This window comes from Octopus sinensis, linkage group LG7, assembly GCF_006345805.1.
Source record: "Octopus sinensis linkage group LG7, ASM634580v1, whole genome shotgun sequence".
Taxonomy (NCBI): domain Eukaryota; kingdom Metazoa; phylum Mollusca; class Cephalopoda; order Octopoda; family Octopodidae; genus Octopus; species Octopus sinensis.
In genome coordinates this window covers 11,008,151-11,021,594 of record NC_043003.1, presented here as the reverse complement: position 1 = coordinate 11,021,594, position 13,444 = coordinate 11,008,151, and positions in this window count along the sequence as shown.

Sequence of the window (13,444 nt, the reverse complement as noted above, 5' to 3'; positions counted from 1 at the left end):
TCGAATCCTTGAAGATAATGCCATTTTGTCAAGTACCTTGAGCCATCATTACCTTCTTCTGTTCATAGATAGAATTCAACCCTGTGTCCTCCTTCAGCTTTATATTTTCAGTCATTAGACTGTGGCCATGCTGGGGCACCACCTTGGTTGTTGGTGAATGTCAGACAACATCTTCCATGTTTACTGGTACCATGCTGTAGGTCCCAGAACACACATTTTGCTGCTTTTTCATCTTTCTGGTGCCACATGCAATGACCTGATATGTGAAGACAGTATCCTCTGATCTTGGTGGTCACTTTTGGAAGGCTTCCATTCAGCTGTTTATTGGTCATGCCCTGCTGCCTTTTCACATCTGAGGCCATTTGTAGCATCCTTACATAGCAACCAGCTAAACTCTTCTTTGCATGTTTGGTAAGCGTCCATGTTTTACTCCCATAAATGAATTGAACCTTTAAGACAACAAGCTGGCAGAATCGTTTGCATGCCGGGTGAAATGCTTAGCAGTATTTTGTCTACTGTTACGTTCTGAGTTCAAATTCCGCTGAGGTCGACTTTGCCTTTCATTCTTTTGGAGTCGATAAATTAAGTACCACTTGCATACTGGGGTCGATCTAATCCATGTATCTGTCCTTGTTTGTCCTCTCTGTGTTTAGCCCCTTGTGGGTAGTAAAGAAATAGGTATTTCGTCTGCCGCTACATTCTGAGTTCAAATTCCGCTGAGGTCGACTTTGCCTTTCATTCTTTTGGAGTCGATAAATTAAGTACCACTTGCATACTGGGGTCGATCTAATCCATGTATCTGTCCTTGTTTGTCCTCTCTGTGTTTAGCCCCTTGTGGGTAGTAAAGAAATAGGTATTTCGTCTGCCGCTACATTCTGAGTTCAAATTTCGCCGAGGTCGACTTTGCCGTTCATCCTTTCGGGGTCGATAAATTAAGTACTAGTTATACACTGGGGTCGATGTAATTGACTTAATCCCTTTGTCTGTCCTTGTTTGTCTCCTCTATGTTTAGCCCCTTGTGGGCGATAAAGAAATAAAAGAATTGAACCTTTGACCTGGTGATCACAAGCCAAGCACCCCAACCATCAGGTCATACAAGTTCACAACATTCACGTACAAATGTCATAAATATATTAAATAAACCTAAAAAAAAGGTGGGGGAGGGGACGGAATTTTTATAACAGATTTTGATAAAACTAATACGAAGGATACTGAATTAATCAGCAAATTTCTTAATAAAGTTTAGTAAAAAGAAATGAAAAAAGCAGTAAAAAAAACCCCCAAAAACCCAAGAAAGCCAGGATTTGTCAAAGATGGAGGAACTTCAAGTAAAGAATGGAATCAATTTAGGGAATTGCTTGCATTTACGATTTTCTGCAAATTTCAAATCTTGTTGCAAAACAAAAAAATGAAATCTTGAATTTTTTGTAAAACTAATCAATTATATGAATTACTATTATTATTATTATTATTATTATTATTATTATTATTATTATCATTATTATTATTATTATTATCATTATCATTGTTATTATTACTGTTATTATTATTATTATTGCTATTATTATTATCTTATTAATACTACTACTACTACTACTACTACTACTACTACTACTACTACTACTACTACTACTACTACTACTACTACTACTATTAATATTATTATCATTATTATTAATAATATTATTATTACTATTATTATTATTATTATTATTATTATTATTAATAATGTTATTATTACTACAATAATAATAATAACAATAATAATAATTATTATTATTATTGTTATTATCATTTTTTTACTATTATTAATAATATTATTATTGCTATTATCATTATTATTATCATTATGATTACTATTATATTATTATTATTATTATATTATTATTATTATTATTATTATTATTATTAAAACTTCATTAATTTCAAAGAAAGCTGTGCTTGTAATTTTTCTAAAATAAGAATTAGATAATCGTTAACCAACATTTCTACATTTGCTAGAATTAGAAGTGACAAAAGCAGAAAATATTGAAATATTTATTCTCTTATGCTTCAAAGAACATCTGAGTGGCATGCAAAGCAATGCTGTAAATTTAACAGAGTTTGGATCAGTCCATGTAAGTTTTACACAGATTTGACCTGTAAAGAGACATTTTCACTAAAGTTTGCCATAGAGAAAATTCTTCATTTTAGGTATAAAATTTCTGGTTAAAAGTTGCTTCCCTTGGTATCTGGTACTGAAGACTGCTAAGAAGCTAGAACTGCATCTACTAGTCCTGGAAGGGGGCTCTGAATTAAATTTGGTATTTTGAATACCTTGTGCCTAAAGCAACAATTTTTCTCTATCCCAAAATGCATCATCTTAAGAAGTCAAGTATGTCCCAGAGATATCTGAACCGATCTAAAGAATTAGAAAATTATTATTTTTAAATCTCACAACGAGGAGGAGGATGATAATGACAATGATGACAACAAGAATGACAACGAAGATGATGATATTGATGGTGACAGTGATGATGGTGATGTTGATGATGATGATGTCGATGATGATGGTGATGATGATGTTGATGATAATGATCATGATGACGATGATGATGATGGGGACAATGACAATGAAGATGATGATAATGATGGCGATGATGATGATGATGGTGATGGGGATGATGCTGATGATAACGATGAGGATGATGACAATGAAATGATGTTGCTGTTGATGATGATGAGGATGATGATGGGCATGGGGATGATGATGATCATCATCATGATGGTGGTGATGATGATGACAATGATGATGATGGCAATGATGATGATGTTGATGATGATGATGTTGATGGCAATGATGATGATGTTGATGGTGATGATAATGATGATGATGATAATGATGATGATGATGATGTTGATGGTGATGATAATGATGATGATAACAACAATGATTCGATAGTCAAGTCAAAGCAAAAGGAAAAAAAAAAGATCCAAAAAAGAGGAAAAATTTGAAGACTGAAATGTCTGTGGAGTTGCTTGGGTTATTGAGAAAACCTTGAGACATGTTCAGGAGAGAAATTTATTCCAGTCATCTCTGACACACCCTGCAGACGAGGCCAAAATAGATATTCAAATAATCGAGAAGCATCAGAACTGAGATTCCAGGGAGAAGATTTGCAGAGAACTGTCATTCTTTATTTGGCAAAAAATCCTTTAATAAGTTCTGGAGAAGATTCGCAGACTTACTGCCAAAATGGATATGCAACGTATATGACTTGGTTGACAACATCAATGGCAAGCTCATCAGCACCGTCGTCGTCATCATTTCATCATCGAAATCATCATCAAAAATATCATCATCGTCAGCATCATCATCGCCATCATCATCATCATTGCCATCATTATCATCATCATCATCCACATCATTGCCATCATCATTATCATCATCATCCACATCAGCATCATCATCATCGTCGTCATCATCATCATCATCAGCAGCAGCAGCAGCACCATCATCATCATCATAATTTCATCATCAGCATTATCACCCTCATCATCATTATCATTATCATCATCATCCTCATCCGCATCACCATCATCATCATCTTTGTCATCCCATCACCACCACCATCATCATCATTATCATCATCCACATCATCATCATCATATTCAATAACGACAGCAGCAACAACAAGTTCATCATCATCATCATCATCATCATAAACCAACCATCTATTGTGGTGGCATGGGTTGGAGGACTACTCTCAACTCCAATCGTCTGCTTTGGCATAGAGTTCCTATGGCTGGACTCTCCTCCTAACACCCACCACTTTACAGAATGTAGTGGATGCTTTTTTGTGGCGCTAAAACTAACGAGCTGGCACAATTGTTAGCATGCTGGGCAAAATGCTTAACGGTATTTTGTCTATCTTTAGATTCTGAGTTCAAATTTCACTGAGGTTGACTTTGCCTTTCATCCTTTTGGGGTTGATAAATTAAGTACCAGTTGCATACTGTGGTCAATCTAATCAACTTTCCCCCCCCCCAAAAAAAAAATTGGGGGCCTTGTGCCTAGAGTAAAAACTAAAACTAATGAAGCTCCTTCTTTCTCTTTCTCTCTCTCTCTCTCTCTCTCTCTCACTACAACTTTCTGTCACTCTTCCTGTTTCTGTTGTACCTGTATTTCAAAGGGCCAGCCTTGTCACACTCTCTGTCACGCTGATTCCCTCTTAGAACTACGTTAAGGGTACATGTGTTTGTGGAGTGCTCAGCCACTTGCACATTAATTTCATGAGCAGGCTGTTCCATTGATCAGATCAACTGGAACCCTCATCGTCATAATCGACGGAATGCCACTACGACAATTCATCCTCCTTATCAACAACAAAAATCTAGCTGCATATCACAGTCTCTCTTCCCATTGCTTTCACTCTATTTCTCCTCATCTTATTTATACTATCTCTTTTTTCACTGTCCCACACTGGTTCTCTTTCTTTCATCTCTTTCTTTTTGTTCACCCTCTTGATCTTGTTGCTGTGAAGACTAATAAAGAAGACAAAAGTAAAACGGTTCAGCATCTTTAGTCTTGCATAGAACAAGGTGACCTTTCTATGCTGGTGCCATATTAACCCCTTGCTAACAGAAAGTGATACTGACCACTTCATGTGTGTGTGTGAGCAGTGTGATGTTTCACCCTGTGTGGCACCATGTTTTCAAATACACCACACAGTGGAATCTATAAAGAAACTATAAAGTTCCTTGTATGCAAAATTATGTAGTTACTGCATGGCCTAATACTGGTACACAGCACAGACTGTCAGTACTAAATCCCTTTGCAAGGGGTTAAAATGCACTCTCCAAAGTGGTTTTTAAATGAACAGAAACCACATAAGACACAAAGGGCTATTTTGCTTTGCTGAAGACATGATAACCCTTCTATGCTGGTGCCAAGATGAACTTCCCTCAGTACATTCAGTAAAGTGGTTTGGTGCTAGGAAGGAAGGAAGGAAGGAAGGGCATGTGGTTGTAGAAAGGGACCATGCCCAGAATGGAATGTATGACCAAGACGTGGCCCTCTGGCTTGTCTAGGAAGACAGTAACAACAAATAGGAACTGACCTAATCCACAACAACCTAACCAACACACACACACACACATGGACACGCACTTGCACATACACACTCATGTGTACACCCACATGCACACATACACCAGTTTGAAAATTAGATGCAAAATAATGGCAGCCAAGATGACAATGGTGAAGGAGGAGGAGGGGGAGGAGGGGGGAGGAAGGAGGAGGAGGATGAAGAAGGGAGGAGGAAGAAGGGAAGAGGAAGAAGAGGAGGAGGAAGAAAAAGAAGGGGAAGAGGAAGTAGCAGAGAAGGAGGAGACAATGCTGTTGATCCTGATGATGATAGTGATGTTATTGATGATGATGATGACAACACACTACCCAGCAGCGTATCCTTCTTCAAGATATAAAAATATAGATCGAGGAAGATCAGGCTGCTATATCTAGAGGTTAAGCTGCAATACAAAGGCTATCAGTTTCACTCAGAGAGCATTCATTCCACTGTCTTTGCACCTTTGACCGTCTCTTGGGCCTTTTCTGAATTAAAATTGCAAAACAAATTGTTGTTGTTGTTGTTGTTGTTGTTCCTCTTCTTCTTCTTCTCCATATTCTTTTTCTTCTTCTTCTCTTCTTCTTCTTCTTCTTCTTCTTCTTCTTCTTCTTCTTCTTCTTCTTCTTCTTCTCCTCCTCCTCCATATTCTTCTTCATTTTCTTTGCTTTCTTCTTCATTTTCTTCTTCTTCTTCTTCTTCTTCTTCTTCTTCTTATATTCTTCGGAGTGATGGTGGTGGTGGTGGTGGTGGTAGTAGTAGCAGCAGCAGGAGCAGCAGCAGCAGCAGTAGTGATTGCTATGGCTATTATTATTATTGGGAAGAAAAACGATATGATGGTGGCGACGCCGAAGAGCATGGCTGCTGACAACAACAACAGCAACAAAAACAACAACCACAACAACAACAATAATAATCCTAATAATAATGGCAGAGGCAAAGCAAAAAGTCTGTCTGTCTGTCTGGCTTGGCTGGGGTGAAACAAACAGAAGGTGAATAACACAAGATCCTGACTGAACTGCAATCTATTCTATCCTATCAGTTAATGCATAGCTTAATAGATGCGGCTATTTTTATGACAAACACAAAAGTTGCAGACAACTGGTATCTCATTCTTACTAATCACAACACTTGTTATCGTAAAATGGCAACGAGGAATAAAAGTACTTAAGCAATCTGAACTGGTTTCAGTTTAAAAGTTTATGAAACAAGGCCGTGTTCTTAGCAAATTACAAAATGATGTGGTAGAAGTAAGCATTGAAAATAAAACAAATATATATTATATATATTATATATATATATATATATATTTCTTGGTTTTATAGTGTTCTGATGGGGTGGTTTTTTTGTGTGTGTGTTTTCTTTTTTTGAAGGGAAACAAAAATCTATGTATGGGACTGTCAGATAAATTTGTTCGCTGCTTTTTTTTACTTCTTTTAGTTTTCATTTTTGTTTTTTTATTGTCCACTTGACATAGTCATCATCATCATCATAATCGTCATCGTTGTCATCATCATCGTCACCATTGTCGTAGTCATTGTTGTCACCACCGTCATCACCACCATCAACACACCAACATCATCATCATCATCACTTCATTATCACCATCATCACCACGACCACGACCACTATCATCATCATAAACATCACCATCATAATCATCATCATTTCATCATCACCACCGCCGCCACCTTTAATATCATCATCATCATCATCACCACCATAATCATCATTATCACCACCTAACATCTATCTTCCCTGCTACCATGGGTTTGAGGGTTTAACAGGAGCTGGCAAGCCAGGAGGCTGCACCAGACTCCAGTCATCTGTTTTGGCATTATTTCTTTGGGTGGATGCCCTTCCAAATAACCAGCCTCATTCCAGAGTAGACAGGTTTCCTTTTACATGATGCCAACATTACACTTTTTACATGAGTAGGCATGGGTGCTTTCCGTATGGCACCAGCATGGACACCTTATTACATGGTGCCAGCTTGGTTGCACCTTATGTGGCATTAGCATGGATGCTATTTCATCAGGTGTCTTGGGGAATTTCGAACCTGGGTTCTCATTCCTAATGTATTTTTTGCTGTTGTTATTATTATTATTATTATTATTATTATTATTATTATTATTATTATTATTATTATTACTACTATTATTATTATTATTATTATTATTATTATTATTATTATTATTATTATTATTATTATTATTATTATTATTCAAGCCACTGCCTGGAACTGAACTGGGAATCTTGAGGTTAGTACCTTGCATCCTTAACCACTATGCCCATGGGCATATAACAACAAACAAGATGAGGTCTAATAGCCATCAAATGTAAATAATGTACATAATTCCTCATCTCTTAAATATAGAATTGATAACCTGTTGAGCCAAGTGAGACTGTAGTTGTGGCCAATACTGATATCAGGTCAATAGCACCCATGCCAGTGGCAAGCAAAAGAGCACTCTCGGAGTGGTTGGCATTAGGAAGGGCATCCAGCCATAGAAACTTTACCAAATCAGATTGGAACCAGTTGCAGCCCTCCCCGGCTTACCAGTTATCAGTCAAACCATCCAACCTATGCCTGTGTGGAAGGCAGACGTTAAACGATGATGATGACAATGATGATGATGATGTAATCAGGTACAGAATCCTCATAGGTAAGAATCTAAATATATATCCAAGACGCAGAATCTGCAGATTTCATAGTAAATCTTTATATATAAAAGTGAAGTTGTGTGTCTGTCTCCTACGATTTAGATTCCTAACTACTCCCACATTTTGCGGTGCAGTTTAACCAAAACCGGGTATCTTATAGTCGTGATTCATATCGAGTCCTTCTGGGTATTAGCGTGCGTCTATGATGAGTCTACGATTTAAAAAAAAATTTACCATCATTTTTTCCATTTTAATGCATTTTTTTCGCTATTATATGAGGGAAGTAACTCTCTAAAAATGTCTACAATGAGTCAACGATTTAAAAAAAAATTTACCATCATTTTTTTCCATTTTAATGCATTTTTTTCGCTATTATATGAGGGAAGTAACTCTCTAAAAATGTCTACGATGAGTCAACGATTTAAAAAAAAATTTACCTCATTTTTTTTCCATTTCTAATGCATGTTTTTGCTATTTTTTGGCTATAACTCTCTAAAAATGCTTATATAGTTATTTCCCTTACAAACCCAAGCAACGCCGGGCGATACTGCTAGTTGTCCATAAATGTTTTCTTTTTACGACAGCTTCGAATGTTGAATGTGACATTTTCTGTCCACTTGGCAACTAAATTCCACAACACATCTTTTTCTTTCTTGGAGAACCGATCAGCTCCATTGTGTTTGCATTTGATTGACATTTTAATTAGAATGTTGCACCAATATTTCTAATGCTGAAATGTGTTGAGGTATTCAACAATCAATGGCATTTCTAACACTGCCTCTCGGGCAGGCTTTTCTATAGATGCCAATGTAGATTGGTTTTGCGATAACGGCCTGACTCAATCATAGAAAGGTTACGTTTAAATGACATATCAGTTTAGCCGTTGATTGAGTTTTGTTTTCCAAACAGATTTGGCGCAATTAACATTTCTGCTTGTATTTTTAAGAGTTTAAAATCTTTGTTTATTTTTCCGTCGGTTACAGGGTATTCTCTAACTTACCTTTAGTTTCTATGTCTGAGATGTGATGTGATGTAATCAGTCTTTCTAAATTTTTGGGGCTCGAAGCCGGGAATTTTGGGGAGGAGGGGACAAGTTGATTACATTGACCTACGTGTGTGATGGAAATTTATTTTAATCAGCCCCGAGGTGATGAGAGGCAAAGTCAATTCAGAATGTAAAACACCAGATGAAATGTGGTTAGCCATTTTGTCCAGTAGCACCAATAATTCCACCAGCTCACTGCCCATGTAATAGTAATAATAATAATAACAGCAACAACAACAACAACAACAACAAACCCTGATGCAGTACCAGGCAGTGGCTCTCGTGGCTTCTGATCTTAACTGATTGGAAGTGTTATCATGTACATTGTTTTGTCTTGGTATAAAAGATGGGCTACAGCAAATATTCTGCTCAATACCACAGATTTCCTTGCCAGTTATTTGACCTTAACCAGTTGAGTATGTCCCTAGTGGCTGACGATATGTGCATCTCTGATCACAAGCAGAAGTAGTGGGGGAGCATCATAGACATGTGTTGAGAGGAATTCTTTGGGGTTTGGATAATTCACCTTTGGAAACATGGGTGTTTCGTTCAACATCTTTAAACAACCTTTATTCAAGGATCTTTTGAGCGGGATGGGTTACTCGACCAGAAGAAAATTCTAACTGGACCCCACCTGCAAGATCATGCACTGTTTATCTTGATAAGAGATCACCATGTCGCGCACATATGGTTATGATGCATGTGCCTGGTGTACCCTTATCAGACAGGTAGTCATGATGGGTATACTGGGCTTCGTATATTTTCCCCCAGTGTCAATTTGATGGCATGCACTGCTCTCTCTCTCTCTCTCTCTCTCTCCTCTCTCTCTCTCAAAAATAATAATAATAATAATAATAATAATAATAATAATAATAATGATAATGATAATAATAATAATAATAATAATAATAATATGGTAAAGACAATAATGAACTTGAAGGCCTATTGCGCACCGTGAAAGCATTCAGCAATGACATCGGGATGGAGTTTGGACTTGAGAAGTGTGCCAAGGCCACTTTCCAGAAAGGGAAAGTGAAGACCACAAATTCAGTCGTGTTAGATGTTGACACAGTCATAAGAGAGCTTGAACAAGAACAAACATACAAATATTTAGGGATAAATGAAGGCTCTGGTATTCAGCATGCAAGCATGAAAGAGAGAATCAGGAAGGAATGTTATAGGAGAGTTCGTGCAGTCCTGAAATCTGAACTAAATGCACGTAACAAGGTGTTAGCTATAAATTCCTTAGCAGTTCCAGTTGTTACTTATAGCTACAATGTATTGAACTGGAATATGAGTGAAGTAAAGAATATAGATAGAAAAATACGCAAGCTGCTGAGTTGTAATAGGATGCACCACCCAAAGGCAGACATAGATCGCCTTTACCTTCCCAGAGCCCAAGGAGGTCGAGGCCTGATCCAATTTGAACTAGCTTACAAAACAACCACAATTGGACTGGCCAAATATCTCGAAATATCAAATGACTGGATGCTAAAGCTCGTGGAAAATCACGAGAGACGAAAGAAGCTTCATTCTATCATAAAGGAAAGCAAAAAATTTGCTATTGATCTCGTGCAGGATACCCAAACTGAACAACCCGAGGGAAGTACGGCAACTATTGTTGCAAAGAAGGTGAAAATGATGGCAATGAAGAAAGCACACGAGCAATTGGCTGATAGGTGGGAGGAGAAACCTCTGCATGGCAAATATGTGACCCACAGCAAACAAGCTGATGTTGACCAGAAGCAAACCCATCAGTGGCTACGGAGCTCAGGGCTAAAAGCAGAGAGCGAAGGTTTCATCCTGGCTGCTCAAGATCAAAGCCTATTAACCCGGAACTACCAGGCCAATGTGATGAAAAATGGAGCAGACCCAAAATGCCGATTCTGCAACGACATGATTGAAACAGTGGACCACCTAATCTCTGGATGTAAAGTCTTAGCACCAGTGGTGTATAAATTAAGACATGACAGAGTTGGCCAATATCTCCACTGGCTAATAAGTCGGTATTACAATATCAAAACTGCCGACAAGTGGTATAATCACCACCCTGAGGCTGTAACTGAAGGAGAAAATGTAACCATTCTGTGGGACTTTCCAGTACATACAGACCGAACCATCAAGGCCAATAAACCAGATATTGTTGTGAAAGACCCAAAACAATAAAGTTTGCTTATTGATCGACATGAGCATCCCCTGTGATCATAATATCTCAGCGAAAGAGTTTGACAAGCTCAGAAAATATAAAGACCTACTCATTGAAATTGAGAAAATGTGGCATCTCAAGGCGGTTACAATACCAGTGATCGTAGGAGCACTAGGAATGATCAAGAAGGGAACCGAAAATTATATGAGAATGATCCCTGGCTTACCATCCCTGCAAGAAGTGCAAAAGATTGTCTTAACTGGTACATCACACGTATTGAGAAGAGCATTGTCGATGTGAGAACTGTTGGTGCTCATGTATTTTAATTTAACTTTAAAAAAAAAAAAAACGAACGAACTACTGAGTTTGGTTTAATGGCCTACCAATGTATGCTATGAGTTTCTTTGCCCTAGGAGTCGGGAAGACACTCGGCAAGAAATGGAAGCAAATTTGAAAGAAGAAAAAAAAAGTAATAATAATAATAATAATAATAATAATAATAATAATAATAATAATAATAACAACAACAACAACATTGAAAAAACCTTAGGAATGAGATATAATAAATATCCTAGAAAGATATTCTATTTATAAATGTTCTAAAATCTACACAGCCTTGGGGTTTTTTTATCTCATTACGAAAAAAAATTTTTCCATATATATATATATGAGGCAAATCTAGATTCAGTAGGGTATATAATACCACTTGCTAAAATCAGAGCCTATGCTTCAAAACCCCCATGAACTCACAATAAAGATACACACAAGCAATGCAATGAACATGTATTGGTCAGGCTCTCTAACCTCTCTCTGTCATCTTAGAAACAGATGTTAAAATGTTATTTTCAACTGAAGACCGCAGATTATGTTTGTCATGCAAATCATGAAATCAATTGATATCGAAATATACACTGCTTACTGATGTATTCAATGCAAAGGTAAACCTATTTCTCATATGTTCACTGCATTGCTCTTGTGTATATCCTTATCGTGAGTTTATGGTGGGTTTTGGAGCATTGGCTCTGATTTTAGAAAGTGGTATTATATACCTTACTGAATCTAGATTTGCCTGTGACGGTGTGAGCTTACTGGCCACATTATTGTTACCTTATTAATATCATCAATAACGGTAATAACACATCTTTATATACGCCAGCGGGGTGGCGTTATTTGAAGGCTAAAACAATGCGAACGCATTGTGACCAGCGATGTGTAACAACATCTGATGGGCTGGTCGGTCACATGATCACGTGATATTAACTATATACATATATATATATATAATGTCTATATACATATATATATATATATATATATATATATATACACATACATACATACATATATATGTATGTGTATATGTTTGTGTGTCTGTGTTTGTCCCCACCCCATTGCTTGACAACCGATGTTGGCGTAAGTTAGTGGTTCGGCAAAAGAGACCAATAGAATAAGTACTAGGCTTACAAAGAATAAGTCCTAGGGTCGATTGATCGACTAAAGGCAGTGTTCCAGCATGGCCTCAGTCAAATGACTGAAGCAATAAAAGAATAAAAGAATATATGTATATGTATATATGTGCATACGTGTGTGCACATGCATGTGTGTGTGTGTGTGTACATGCAAATAATATAAATATGTATACACCTATATATGTACATATATAGTGTGTGTGTGTGTATATATATATATATATATATATAAATATATATGTACATTTGAGAATTTGTGCATTTGTGAGCATATCATGTATAGAATGTTTTATATCCACTTTCACCTATATGCCATATGCATTATACATTTATATATATGCGTTTACACATTGCCTATTATACATTTGGTTCGAGAAACAACTGCCTGCATCCATCCCTATGTTTATAAAGCAATCTCTCAGGCTGCCTGGCAATTTTTCCACAAATTACATGGCCAAGTAATAAAAACACTTTATTTACAACACCCAAGCAACTTTAGCTTTCCATTCTGCCAGAATAACAAAGAATAATAAAGAATAAATGATATATCTTGGAGATCAGGATTGAAACAGGAAGATTAACAAAAACACAGGTTCTGGAAATTTCCTAGAATGGCAGAATTGTCAAAATAGGAAGAAATAACTATCTTTGAATTTGTTTATTCCATTCTTTTACAGGGACGTAAAATGTATGATGAAAGGAATAATTTGTGATTTTGATAACGTTTGTGTGGTAAGAAGTTTGTTTTTCGACCACATAGTTCTAGGTTCAGTCCCTCACTGTGTGGAACCTTGGGCGAGTGTCTTCTACTATGGCCTCAGGGTTACTAAAGCTTTGTGAGCAGATTTGGTAGATGGAAACTGAAGGAAGTTTGTTGTGATGCGGATGGATGAGGAGAGTTGTATTAAGAAGTGCTAGCCACTTAAAATGTAGGGAAGTTGTGGGAGAAGAAAACCCAGGCAGACATAGGACAACGTATTGAGGGCCAATCTCAAAAAGCTGAACCTTACAAAGGAGA